The sequence below is a fragment of the Lynx canadensis genome, chromosome C1 (assembly GCF_007474595.2).
Source record: "Lynx canadensis isolate LIC74 chromosome C1, mLynCan4.pri.v2, whole genome shotgun sequence".
NCBI lineage: Eukaryota > Metazoa > Chordata > Mammalia > Carnivora > Felidae > Lynx > Lynx canadensis.
In genome coordinates this window covers 81,805,356-81,820,961 of record NC_044310.1, presented here as the reverse complement: position 1 = coordinate 81,820,961, position 15,606 = coordinate 81,805,356, and the positions used below count along the sequence as shown (strand labels likewise).

The following is a 15,606-nucleotide window of genomic DNA, read 5'->3' as shown; positions in this document are numbered from 1 at the left end:
GGATTTAAGGCTCCCCCTTATCTTTTCTTGGCTTGATAGGTCATTTTCTTTTACTTCTGAAAATTATCCCAGTGTCTAGACATACCACAAACACTTCTGGATGCTCCCAAGTTTTGACTATAAGGCTGCTATAAATATCTGTGTGCAGGGTTTTGTGTGTACATTAAGTTTTCAACTCCTCTGGGTAAATACCAAGATGCACAATTGGTGGATTGTGTGGTAAGAGTACATTTAGTTTTATAAAACTGCCAAACTGTTTTTCAAAGTGATTATACCATTTTGCATTCCCACTAACAACATATGAAAATTCCTGTTGCTTCACATCCTCGTCAGCATTAAAGATTGTCAGTGCTCCACATTTTGCCAATTCTGATAGGTGTGTATCTTGTTTTAGTTTACATTTCCTCAATGACATATTTTGTGGAATATCTTTTCATATGCTTATTTGCCATCTGTACATCGTCTTTGGTGAAGTGACTATTACGATCTTTGGTCCATTTTCTAATTGTTTTCCCACTGTTAAGTTCTAAGAGTTCTTGGTCTGTTTTGTCCTTTATCAGATGTATCTTTTGCAAATGCGTTCTCCAGTCTGGGGCTTAGCTTCTAATTCTCTTGATACTGTCTTTTAAAGAGAAGTTTTTAATTTTAATGTGGTCCAGCATATCAATTATATTTTCATGGACTGTGTCGTTGGTGTTATATCTAAAAAGGCATCATCATACCCAAGATCATATAGGTTTTCTCCTATATTATCTTCTAAGAATTTTACAGTTTTGCATTTTACATTTAGGTTTATGATATACTTTGAGTTAATTTTTCAGAAGAGTGTTAACTGCGTCTGGATTCATTCTTTTGCAAGTAGATGTCCAATTATTCCAGCAGCATTTGTTAAAACGCCATTATTTGCTCCACTGTCTTGCCTTTGCTCTGTCATCAAAGATAAGCTATGTTTACAGGGGGCTCTATACTAGGATCTCTATTCTGTTCCACTGACCTATTTGTCTATTCTTTCACCAAAACCACACTGTCTCAATTACGGCAGCTTCACAGTAAGTGCTGAAATTGGGCAGGATCAGTCCTCCGATTCTGTTCTTCAATATTGTGTTGACTATTCTGGGGTCTTCTGCCTCTCCACAGAAACTTTAGAATCTGTTCGTTGATATCCATAAAATAACTTGCTGTAATTTGGACTAGGATTGCACTAAATCTGTACGTCAAGCTGGAAAGAACCGGTATCGTGACAATACTGAGTCTTACTATCCACAAACATGGAATATCTCTCCATTTATTTTGGTTTTTGGTTCATTAATCAGAGTTTTGCGTTTTCCTCACATAGATCTTCTATATATTTTGTCAGATTTATACCTAGGTATTTCACTTTCTGCGGTTCTGTCAGTGATATTGTGTTTTTAATCTCAAATTGCACTTGTTCACCACTGATATATAGGAAAGCAGCCGATGTTTGTACATGAACCTTGAATCCTGCAACAGTGCAATTATTGCTTCTTAGTTCTAGATTTTTTTCAGTTCTTTCAGATTTTCTACATATACCATGTCACCTGTGAACAACAATTTTATCTCTTCTTTCTTGATCTGTGTACCTTTTCTCGCCCTAGCACATTAGCAAAAGCTTCCAATAGGATGTTGAAAGGAAGTGATGAGATGGAATGTCCTTTCCTTGTACCTAATCTTAGAAAGTGTTGAGTTTCTCACCATTAAGTACGATGTTACCTGTAAGTTTTTTATTTTTTGTAGATATTTTTCATCAAGTTGAGGAAGTTCTCATCTATTTCTAGCCTTTGTCATAAGTGGATATTAGATTTGTCAAATGTGATTTTTCTTTTTTCAGTCTACTGATGTAATAGATTAACCTAGTTTTCGTTGTTTTTATGACAAGTATGCAATATTGCATTAAGAAAAGGGGCTCTGTAGTCTAGTTTCCACCTACCAGCTATGTAACTAGTAAATAACTATCCTAAGTTTTAACTTCCTCATTTGTAATATGGAGAAAGTATTTACATTAAAATCCTTGGGATTAAATGCTGTAACACACAAACAGTGGTTACCAGACAGTGTGCCTAGCCCACCGCAGCAGTGTTCACTATAATATTCCAAAGTGTCAACCAAGCACAGGGTCCATATATAACTGTTGACTAATGAATGAATGCTGATTATTATTAACAGTTGCCCAAGTTCTCAGAAAACACAGACTCCCATACTTTTCAAAAGTATACTTGACCTGTTTTCATGTATATATATATTATTAGTTTACTTTTTAGATGTTTGCGGGAGTCATAATCCTTCCATACCAGTGGGGGTTCATAAGTAACTCTGGAGATAAGGGGTGAGGAATCTTAGGTCTTCTGAAGTATAAAAGCCTGTAATTCTGATGTGTGGTGTGCAGAACACTCTCCTTCCTACAATGTATGTTCATTAATGAATTAATTTTTTTTTTAACATTCTATTTGTGGTCTTGTTTCTCCCTCAAATGATTTCACACATGCTGCTAAAATACAGTAGGTTTAACAGCCTTCATAACAGAGTCAGTAGAATATAAAATTATTTGCAATTCTTGATATTTTTACCAAAATTACTGAAAATATGTTTATAAACATTATTTTTAAAAAAAGTTATGGGGTGCCTGGGTGGCTCAGTCGGTTGAGCGTCCGACTTGGGCCCAGGTCATGATCTCACAGTCTGTGAGTTCAGGCTCCGCGTTGGGCTCCAAGCTGACAGCTCAGAGCCTGGAGCCTGCTTCAGATTCTGTGTCTCCCTCTCTCTCTGCCCCTCCCCCACTCATGCTCGCTCACGCTCTGTCAAAAATAAACATTAAAAAAAAATTTTTTTTTTAAAGTTATGTCGGCTTTTCCACTGAATATAAAGCTAACCACTACTATGCCCAAAATAAGTGATTCTATAGTACTAATAACGTTAATGTTTCCACATTAACTGAAAGGACAATTTTATTTGCTATATCTTGACACTGATGCTTAACTTGGAAAAGATATAAAATCAAATGACTCAACAGAATCGTGATTGATGGTTGTTCCACAATACTGGCTATGGAAACAAACTAAATTAGAACTTAAATTCGGAATAACAATCTCTACTAAAAATACATATTTTTATAATTAATTCATCTAAGATGGATGTCAATTGATTTTAGATTCCGTTAAAAAAAGAAATGAAGTGTTAAGATACGCATTGACGTGCTTTTTAAAATCTGACCACAGAAACTTTTTCCTGTATAATGACCATTTCATGAGAAATTAGTATCCCACAAAAACAATCAGAAAAATGCTAACATGGAAAGATACAACTTATACGTCAAAGAAAAAATAAGCGTAAACATATAGGATAAGTATAAAAGCACATTTAAATGACATTTTACAATCATTCCAGTATTTGAAATTTTTTTAATTTTATTATTAGATATTATGTTCATCATAATAGTACAATCCAAGTACCATCCATCACTCCCAGGTGGAAGAGCTGCTGAAACTACCAGGAAGGCAAGCAGTAACTGCAGGCTGAGACTGACAAGAGTCCTGGGCTCTGCCAGGTTTCAGGACTAAGAACTGCCCGAAGACTTTCTTTTCTGGAGAAGAAGGAACCACGACAGAAAGTCATGGGGCAAGGATGCCAAAATCAAGTTCCTGAGAAAAACTAGATTTTCAGAAAGGAAGGAACTCACTCACATGACTATTCCTGGTGTCCTTGACAAACCTCAGGTTGAGAATGATCAAAGGAAAAAAATGAAACAAGACAGCACAATTATACATCACCAAACCATGCAGACAAGAACAAAAGCTTAGGAAATAATGAAGCCACAAGATGAAGCTGGCCTAGTGAATAACCTTTATGGAACAAACTGATACCATTTTAAGCCAGCAGGACTTTGGCTTATGAGAAATAAACTTGCCTATTTCTGCCACTATGTTCTGCATTTTATTACAGTAACTTAGCCTTCACCCTAACACATATTTACCTGTAATGTGAAGAAATGGCACTGCCATTTTTATTTAACTGGCTATCTCTATAAGGTCACAAAAATTGAAATTGGATCCCTATCTAATACAATACACAAAAAATAGTAATTTTCTGATGGGTTACAGACAAATGTAAGAGGCGTTAATTTAAAAATTTCTGTAATGTATGAAGATATCTTTATGACCCTCAGGTCATGTAAGGACTTTTTAAGTTATAACACAAGAAAATGAACCGTGTTGAGAAAATACTCCTACAGAGTGGCCACAAAATTTCTCTAAAAGAAACTGTATCCCAACAACAGATGAAAACATAAAAACTATTACTAGAGATGGCTTTAAAGATTTCCAACAATCAACAGCAAAGATATCAATAAGAACAAGTGAAAGATTCAAATGGTGGAAAAAGAACACATAAATAATTTTAATTATGATGGCAATGGGAACTCATGGCCATATTAAAACTCTATACATTAAAATTAGCAGTTTTTATTCATCAAAACACAGTATTAAGTGAAAAGGAAATCTACAAACTAGGAAATGATATGAGTAACATAAATAACAGAGAATCAATAGCAATACATAAAAAACTATAAAGTTGGTTAAATTCAAATTTTTATTAGGCAAAGACATAAATAGATATTTCATAAAATTTCACAAAAGAAACACTAATGACCATAAATATGTCGGGAGAAAATAAAGATGTAACGCCTCATTAATAATTAGGGAAATATAAAGAAAGACCAAAGAAATTATTACATACCAAGATGGCAAAAACCAAGGAATTTAACACTTGACCAAGTGCTGATGAGAATCTGAAACAGTAAGAACTCTTGTATACTACTGTTAACATTAACTGGAGCAAAACACCGACAAATAATCTGTACTACCTTATGAAGTTTAACACACTGTACATCCTAGCAATACTTGTCCTTAGATATGTACCCTCAAAAACTTTTGCACACATGAACCAAGTAGTACAAATATGTTCAGAGCAGCATTATTCTTAAAGTCAAAAACAGTAAATGACCCAGAGGAATTCCAACAAGAAAAGAGATAGATCAGGGTATTTTAACAGATGAATACTACATTGCAAAGAGTTATTACATAACTATATACAAAAGCATGGCTAATAATTAAAAACACTGTTAAAGTAAAACACAGGTGAGAGAAACAGAAAATAGGCATACCATTTTCACAAAACTAAAAATATAAAACAATACATTTTTGTCATTTACATGACAAAATATGAAAAAGATAAAATAATTCTGGGCAGTCACTACTCACAGCAGGGTAGAGGGATATTAAAAGGAACACATAAGCATATACAACAGCACTGAAAACATTCCATATTAATTAATTCCAAATATTAATTTAGAAACTTCAAGTCCAAAATGATGCAAACGTAAAGTTCTCCACAGTCCAAAATTTGTCTTTAAATTCAATACAATTCCTTTCCAAAATTTTTAATATTCATACAAAACAGAATCACACCATACCTGCTGCTTAACACCATTCTCCTTTCATTTAATAAAACAGCTTAGAGATTTTTTAAAAAAAAGATCAACACTACTAATCTAGTTCATTTTATCAACAGCTTCGTAGCATTCTAGTATATTAGTATACTACGGTTTTTTACATTCTCCAACTGATGTTTCAGTTATGTGCAATTCATCCTTGTATTTAAATACCTGTGAAAGTCTCAAAAGCAGATCATAATCTATGTAATGAGTAACTCAATAAATTCCATAAAGAAGAAATTGTGCAAACCATATTTGCTCAAACAGAATAAGATATTTTGAGGGGAAAAAAATTGAACAAAATTCAATTGTTTTATTTTACCTTTTTTTTTTTTTTTTAAATAGAGAGAGATACAGTGGGTAAGGGGCAGAAAGAGGCTCGATCTCCCCACCCTGAGATCATGACCTCAGCTGAAATCAAAGAGTCAGACACTTAACCAGCTGAGCTACCCAGGCAGCACTCTGAAAATTCAATGTTTTAATCAGATGAAATTTTGAAACAATTCCTATATAACTTGGATCTAAATGAGAATATAAACTTCAAATGCAGATGATTATAAAATTTTAGAAAGACTAGTTACCCCATTTAAAAAATTGGGCAAAAGATTAATATGAAAAGCTGTTTAACCCTGATCATAGAAAAAAACAAATTCAAATTAATACTACATTTAGGTGCCACCTCATCTATCAGACTGGCAAAACCCCAATCACTAAACAATATACTCTATTCAACAAGCTATTGGGAATAGAGGCACTCATATATTTTCTATACAGCAGTACAAAAAAAAAAAAAAAAGACAAAAATTTCCCTGTACAGCCATGGAGTGATCTCCAGGATAAACTTATCATTAAAAAGGAAGTTGTAGCTGTTATAACCTGTATACACTGTCACTCTCTCTAGGGTGATGGGAAGGAGAATGTAGGAAACAATTCACATTTGTTTACATTACACAAAAGAAGGATAAGCCAAAAATTGATGAAAATGACACCTATAATGGGATAGACAAAGCAAAGGAGAATGGACAGGAAGTATTAACCAGACTTCTATAAATGTAGTTTATTTTACTTTTGATTTGGGAAAATTTAGCCAAAAATGTTAGGGGGAAAAAAAAATCCCTAAAAATCAAAACCAAATGAAAACATGAAACCTATCAGCTTGGTAGTAGAACCACACACAGAATTCTTTCAATAAACTTTGATATTCTGTTTTTATACTATAAGGACAAAAATAACTGCAAAGAAAGTTTAAACTGTATTCAGTAATTATAATGTCAGTGTAATACTGATGTTCCTTTTTAACTAGTGTATATATATGTACATATATTACAATTTTAATGTTAGCAAGCAAAATTATTCAATTTATACAAGAGGTAGAAATATAAAATCAGAAAAGTAAAAACTGTAAAGTTAAATTGGAAATAACAAATGAGCTCACAATATTATGTCTCCAAATTATTTGCTAGCTCTGTTCACTAAAAGGGCTTTGAAGTAATGACCGCCTAACAGCAATTAGCACCTTTGCACCCACGTTACTGTGGTCTCTTAAGGACCACTACTCACCCAAAGAAACCAGGATTTTTTTTTAAAGAAATGGCTAAGATCTAGAACAAGAAATGATACTTCAAGCAAGTAAGTATCATAGCTATTGGTGTTATAAGCTCTCAATAGCTCAAAATGAAAAATTAAAGACTTCTTAAAGAATGATCATTGCAATAAGACTGGGAAATAAATGTAGAAGCCTGTTTTCTTATAAAAAGGGAATTCCAGTATGACAAAATACTGACGTAAAAAGTTAACAGAAAAATCAAAAATAGGCGGGGGCGGGGGGAGTGGATCACCATTTTTGCAATACCCAACGAAACTGCAATTATTAACTAATAAAATCAAGAAGGTATGAAAGGATAACGGGAGCACTATACTGGATACATCATGCTAACCAAACCTGAACCTCCTGATAAATGTTAACGTCACAAAAAGATAATGAGGTATGTTCCTCCTGGTGTGATACAACAGGAAAAACACACAGTGCATCTACAAAATACTCCTGCTAAAAATTAAACCTGAATCTGATCAAGCCTCACCTCAGGAAATAGGACATGAGGAACATGTAAAACAATGACATGGAAGTATAATCACCAAAATCAACAAAGTGGAAAACCGTACAGAATAGATGACCCAGTTTCTCTAATAAGCAATAGAAGAAAAAGCAATAAAGGGAATGGAAGGTAAACCGATTCATAGTTATCTTTATAGAGACTTAAAAGACGTTAACCAAACCAGCATACTGACTTTCCTTGGATCCTGATTTGAAAGAGGAAAAAAAGACATTTTTTTTTAAATGTTTATTCAGAGAGACAGCACAAGCAGGAAAGGGGCAGAGAGAGAGAGGGAGACACAGAATCTGAAGCAGGTTCTAGGTTCTGAGCTGTCTGCGCAGAGCCTGACACGGGGCTCAAACCCTGAGCCAAAGTCAGACACTTAACTGACTGAGCCACCCAGGCGCCAAGACACTTCTGAGGCAAATGGAAAATTCTTACTGTTGGAAATTAGATATTAAGAAATTATTTTTGGCACAAAAACAGACACACAGACCAATGGAATAGAATAGAAACCCCAGAACTAGACCCACAAACGTATGGCCAACTCATCTTTGACAAAGCAGGAAAGAACATCCAATGGAAAAAAGACAGCCTCTTTAACAAATGGTGCTGGGAGAACTGGACAGCAACATGCAGAAGGTTGAAACTAGACCACTTTCTCACACCATTTACAAAAATAAACTCAAAATGGATAAAGGACCTAAATGTGAGACAGGAAACCATCAAAACCTTAGAGGAGAAAGCAGGAAAAGATCTCTCTGACCTCAGCCGTAGCAATCTCTTACTCGACACATCCCCAAAGGCAAGGGAATTAAAAGCAAAAGTGAATTACTGGGACCTTATGAAGATAAAAAGCTTCTGCACAGCAAAGGAAACAACCAACAAAACTAAAAGGCAACCAACGGAATGGGAAAAGATATTTGCAAATGACATATCGGACAAAGGGCTAGTATCTAAAATCTATAAAGAGCTCACCAAACTCCACACCCGAAAAACAAATAACCCAGTGAAGAAATGGGCAGAAAACATGAATAGACACTTCTCTAAAGAAGACATCCAGATGGCCAACAGGCACATGAAAAGATGTTCAGCGTCGCTCCTTATCAGGGAAATACAAATCAAAACCACACTCAGGTATCACCTCACGCCAGTCAGAGTGGCCAAAATGAACAAATCAGGAGACTATAGATGCTGGAGAGGATGTGGAGAAACGGAACCCTCTTGCACTGTTGGTGGGAATGCAAATTGGTGCAGCCGCTCTGGAAAGCAGTGTGGAGGTTCCTCAGAAAATTAAAAATAGACCTACCCTATGACCCAGCAATAGCACTGCTAGGAATTTATCCAAGGGATACAGGAGTACTGATGCATAGGGGCACTTGTACCCCAATGTTCATAGCAGCACTCTCAACAATAGCCAAATTATGGAAAGAGCCTAAATGTCCATCAACTGATGAATGGATAAAGAAATTGTGGTATATATACACAATGGAGTACTATGTGGCAATGAGAAAAAATGAAATATGGCCTTTTGTAGCAACGTGGATGGAACTGGAGAGTGTAATGCTAAGTGAAATAAGCCATACAGAGAAAGACAGATACCATATGGTTTCACTCTTATGTGGATCCTGAGAAACTTAACAGGAACCCATGGGGGAGGGGAAGGAAAAAAAAAAAAAAAAAGAGGTTAGAGTGGGAGAGAGCCAAAGCATAAGAGACTGTTAAAAACTGAGAACAAACTGAGGGTTGATGGGGGGTGGGAGGGAGGGGAGGGTGGGTGATGGGTATTGAGGAGGGCACCTTTTGGGATGAGCACTGGGTGTTGTATGGAAACCAATTTGTCAATAAATTTCATAAAAAAAAAATTATTTTAAATTTTATTAAGGTATAATAATGGTATCAATATCATCCTTAGGAGATTAGTATGTTAGAGACACACGATAAAGTATTTAGTGAGGACATGAAATGATCTCTGAGATTTACTTTAATATTCTCCAACAAGAAGGATTTGTGTATTACTGTACCATTACCATTCACACTACTTTTTATGTATCTTGAAAGTTTAATAATGAAGTTTTTAAAAAATTTAAAAAGGGAAAAAAAATTGACACAAATAAATGGAAAGACATTCTGTGCTCCTGGTTTGGAAAAAAATCAGTATCATTAAAATGTTCATACTACCCAAAGCAATCTACAAATTCAATGCAATCCCTATCAAAATTCCAACAGCATTTTTCACAGAAATAGAACACACAATCCTACTATTTGTACAGAACCACAAAGGACCCTGAAGAGTTAAAGCAATCTTGATAAAGAAGAACAAAGCTGAAGGCATCACACTCCCTGATTTCAAACTAGTAATCAAAACACGATGGTACTGGCCTAAAAACTAGATACATAGATCAATAGAAAAGAAATGCAACCATACATACATACATACATACACACACACACACACGCACATATATATGGTCAATTAATTTATGACAAAGGAGCCAAAAATATACAATGGGGAAACGGTCTCTTCAATAAATGGTGCTGGGAAAACTGAACAGCCACATATAAAAAGAATGAAACTAGACTACTATCTCAAACTATACACAAAAACTAACTCAAAATGAATTAAATACTTGAATATAAGATCTGAAAGCATAAAACTCAAAGAAAACATAGGGGCTAAGCTCCTTAACAAGAGTCTAGGCAATGATATTTTGGATTTGACACCAAAGGCAACCTGAGGACCTACAGAATGGGAGAAAATATTTTCAAGTCATATACAGTTGTCCCCTCTTACCTATAATTTCAGTTACTCATGGCCAACCATAGCCTGGAAGTAGATGATCCTTCTTCTGAGGTATTGTCAGAAGGTCAAGAGCATCCTAATCCTACATCACAATGCACCTATGTCATTCACCTCACTTCATCTCCTCGCATAGCCATTATTTCATCACAAGGGTGAGTACAGTACTATAAGACAGTCTGAGAAAAAAAATTTTTTAATGTTTATTTAGTTTAGAGACAGAGAGAGCACGCACGCAGAGAAGGGGCAAAGAGAGGAGACACAGAATCTGAAGCAGGTTCCAGGTTCTGAGCTGTCAACACAGAGCCTGACATAGGGCTTGAACTCATGAACCGTGAGATCATGACCTGAGCCAAAATCGTACGCTCACCAGACTGAGCGTTCCCTGAATCCACTTTTAAACAAGAAAGTCAATGAGTTCAGGATCTCAAGTAGACTAAAAGACAATAAAATAAATTTCATGTGAGGCAGAAAAATAAGGATAAAAGCACAGATTAATCAATTACAGAAACAAAAAAAAAATAAGAAAAGCTGATTCTTTTTACAGACCAGTAAAATAAGGTCTCTGACAAGAGAAATAAACAGAATACAAATGATCAAAATTAGCAATAAAAAGGAATTTAAAAATGCTATAGAATTCTGAGATATCTGAAACCCAGTAAAATATAATTTTCTAAGAAAGCAGTAAATAAACTAGTAACTTTGGAAGAAATTGAACTATTTATCAAAGACGTGTCCCTCTTTCCTCACCCTTTATATATAAGCTGCTTAAAATCTTTGTAATATATAGAGGAAATGATGGGAAGTACATACAGTGCTGATTAACTTTGGTAAAATCACTGGTGATTTAATTTACTTTCCTTTTTGGCTAGCGCATTAAGCATAACCTCTATAATTGCAGAAAATATTATGGGGAAGAAAGAGGTAAATTTTTCAAATGTTATAGTTTCCTACCTTTGAGCTCAAGCACTGCCATCTTATTTTATTGATAATGTAAATATAATATTACAATTATCCTATAAACTTCTTTAAATGTTTGAGAGACAGAGGGAGAGCATGCACGGGAGCAGGGGAGGGGCAGAAAGAGAATCCCAAGCACGCTGTGCAGTCAGTGCAGAGCCTTGCACAGGGCTCCATCTCACGAACCATGAGATCATGACCTGAGCCGAATCAAGAGTCAGATGCTTAACCGACTGAACCAGTCAAGCTCCCCAAACTTAGTGCAATTTAATCCAAACCAAAAAGTCTTCATGGAACTCAGCCGACTGATCTTAAAATACACATGGTAAAGAAAGTGCCAAGACAATTTTGAAGAACAAAGTTGTGAAATTCACTCTACAAGGTTCCAAGACTTACTGTGACGTTACACTAAATTAAGACACTGTGGTACTGGTACAGGACAGACAAACAATGAAACAGAACAGATAGCCCAGAAACAGTTCCATCCATCTATGGAAATCTGACAGCTGACACTGCAGATCAGTGGGGAAAAAACATGAACTATTCAATTAAGTTGGTACTAAATGGGTTATTCATAAGGGGGGAAAAATCATTAAACCTTTATCATATACTAAAGTTAAATTCCAGGTAGACTGAGGCCCTAAATGTGAAAACCAAAATTTCAAAACTTTCATGATAAAAACCACTATATATAAGATCTTGAGTTAAAGAAAAATTTCTTAGAACTAAAACATAAATGTGACATTAAAATTTCCAAATTCTATTCAATAAAAAAAAAAAAAAACACAAGCCACAGACAGGAGTTAATGTATGTAAGTAACATGGCTTTAGGACCCATAATGTATAAAACTCCTAGGAAACAATTTAAAAAAGGATAAAAACTACATTAAAAAGAAAATGGACAGACTATATCCATGAACAGGTATTTAACAAGAATGGCCTATAAATAAGAAAATGTATCCATTTTCAGGAAATTCAAACTAAAACAAGAGATCTATTCACGTGTTCCTCAGTCTGACAATTAAAAATTCCAACAACGCCAATTATCAGAGAAGACGTACAGAAACAAGAATTCCCATACACTGCTAGTAAAGTATAAATTAGCACAACCATTTAGGAATGCAACGTATCAATATCAACTTGCAAACAGACACATAATATAATCCAGCAATTCCACTTCCAGAGAAACCTGAATAGTGGCATTTATTAATGCATGCACAAGAATACTCACAGCAGTAATTTATAACAGGAAAAAATTAGAAACAACCTCAATATTTGTCAGTAGGGTAAGGTATATTCACATAATCATACACCATATGGCAATGAAAATGAATTAGAGCCACATGTAAACCTGGGTTAAAAAAAACAAAAATGGGGACCTGGGTGGCTCAGTTGGTTAAGCGTCTGACTTTGGCTCAGGTCATGACCTATCTCACAGTCAGAGTTCGAGCCCTGCATCAGGTTCTGGGCTGACAGCTCAGAGCCTGGAGCCTGCTTCAGATTCTGTTTCTCCCTCTCTCTCTGCCCCTCCCCTGTTTGTGCTCTCTCAAAAGTAAACAAACGTTAAAAAATTAAATAATAACATTGAACAAAAAGAACAAGTTAGAGAATACAAGCAGCATGCGGCACATATACATAGTTTAAATATGTAGAACAAAACCATATATTGCTTATGACACAAAACATAAATAACACACACAGGGAAAGTACAGACATTCACAGGAATGGCAAACACCAAATTCAAGATAGTGGTTACCTGGGGTGGAAGTGGAGGGAAATATAGGATGCAACGAACTGAATGTTAATGACCACCAAAATTCATACATTCAAATTGTAATTCCCAATGTGATGGTATTTGAAAATGGAGACTTTGGGAGATAATTAGGGTTAAATTAAGTCCAACTCCATACCTTCAAAATTCTACATTTAAAGGCTGAAAGGAACCCTCCAACGAACCTTTCCTAACACCATTAAAATGAGTTCACTTTGTGACCTTTTTTACTTTTTCCCCCCCTGAATTCTTTTGGATTAGATGTCTTTAATTTTAGTCACCCCCATTCTCCAATTATTTTAGAAGTTATATATTCTGTCCCTATGTTTACTGTGTTGACCCTTACAATTTTAAAATACAAATTTATCTGATTCACTTTAGTCTTAAAATTTCCACCCTCCAGACTGGTACAGTCCAAAAGAAATGTAAGATGAGCATATAGGATGATCTTATAATGTAAGACGATCTTTTAAATGTTCTAATAACCGTATTTTTAAAAGACAAAAAAAGAACACAATTTTATTGAACACAAAATAATACTAACATTTAATAAATATAAAATTACTTTTTTTATCATACTAAGTCTTGGAAGTTTATGTACATTCTACCTGGCACATGTGTGCATACACTCTCTCTCAAAAATAAATAAACTTTTTAAAAATTTTAACTGGAGATCAATTTAGACTAGCCATATGTCAAGTGCTCAATGACTACATATGACTAGTGGCTACTATAATGGACACCATAGCTCAAAACAATATTAGAAGCATCAGAACTTAAACATCAGTTACTCAACTACTCTCTTACATGTTGTTATAATATTTTTAGTTCAACTTTTTAAAGCCCAAATCAAACAATCACTGCTATCACTTTCTCATACTGTCAATAATTATATTTACCCACAGGCCTACCAACTTCTTGGTTAACCTTACTTTTCCTACCCCAAACCTCCTTTCTGGAGTCATCAGCTTTCTTCCTACCGCATAAACTCTAGAAATTCTTCACTGTTGATGAATTTCCTCAATTGCCTTTTTTGGGGGAGGGTGAAGGGAAAAGGGGTTTCTGAAATAACTATTTTGTTCTTCTCTTTAAGTGATAATTTAGCGGACTACAAAATAACAGGTAGGTAGTTATTTTCATTCAACACCTTGAAGATACTATTTCACCATCTTCTGGACCCCCATGTTGCTGAAGAAACATATTGTATCTTTACAGTTGTTACTCCTTCTTGGGAAATCTGGTTTTTCTATGGCTGCTTTAAAGCTCTTCCGTGTGTCTAATGGCTTGCTCTTTCACTGTGATGTGGCTAGGTTTTCTTGTGATTCCTAAATCTAAGAATTCATGAAGCTCATCAATTTTGGTAAATTAGTTTTTAAACTTTCATATTCCACTTCCCTGCAATCTTTAACTTTCACTTTCTGGTAGTCTAGATAATTTGTTATTAGAATTTCTCTTCCTTTCCTCTTTTAACCTCTGCTTTTTTGTTGCTCTGTGTTAAATTCTGAGTAATTTTTGTTTTAATTTACTAATTCTCTCTGTAGGGTTATCTGCCCAGCTATTTTTAACCTGGACTCAAAGCTCTCTTAAAAACTTATGTACAGGGGCGCCTGGGTGGCTCAGTCGGTTAAGCATCCGACTTCGGCTCAGGTCATGATCTCGCGGTCTGTGGGTTCGAGCCCCGCGTCGGGCTCTGTGCTGACAGCTCAGAGCCTGGAGCCTGTTTCAGATTCTGTGTCTCCCTCTTCCTCTGACCCTCCCCTGTTCATGCTCTCTCTCTCTCTCAAAGATAAATAAATGTTAAAAAAAAAAACAAAAAAAAACAACTTATGTACACTTGAGGGGATACCTGGCTGGCTCAGCTTGGAAAAGCATGCGACTCCTTTGATTTCGGGGTCTTGAGATTACTAAAGATTACTTGAGATTACAGAGATTACTAAAAAAACATTAGTAAGCTATTGAAAAAAATTATGTACACCTGAAACTAATACTATGTATGTCAACTATACTTCAATAAAAAATTTAATTTGGGGGCACCAGTGTGGTTCAGTCAGTTAAGCATTTGACTTCAGCTCAGATAATGATCTTGTGGCTCATGAGTTTGAGCCCTGCATCAGAGACTCTGCTGTCAGCGGGGAGCTGGCTTCAGATCCTCATCTCCCTCTCTCTCTGCCCCTCCCCTACCTGGCACATGTGTGCATACACTCTCTCTCAAAAATAAATAAACTTTTTAAAAATTTTAATTTTAATTTTTAAAGAAAAAATTTTGTCTCTAACAGCCAGTTAAAAAAGTTCATATCTGGGAGTCCACTGTGGTGTTCCTCCCAAATCAGGTGTACACAGTAAAGAGCTACAGTAACAACCATGATCCTCATTTGAGCACTTATGTGCCATTCTGTGCTAAATCTTACATGTTATTTCATTTAATCTCCAAAATAATTTTTGAGGTAAGTCCTATTAAGACCATTTAAAAATT

General features: G+C 35.2%; 1 protein-coding gene across 4 annotated transcripts in view; it reads right to left on the bottom strand.

Moving 5' to 3' along the window:
- The window catches only part of PTBP2 (polypyrimidine tract binding protein 2), an 83,968-nt gene that overhangs the window by 55,414 nt on the left and 12,948 nt on the right, over positions 1-15,606 (bottom strand). The window lies entirely within an intron of this gene.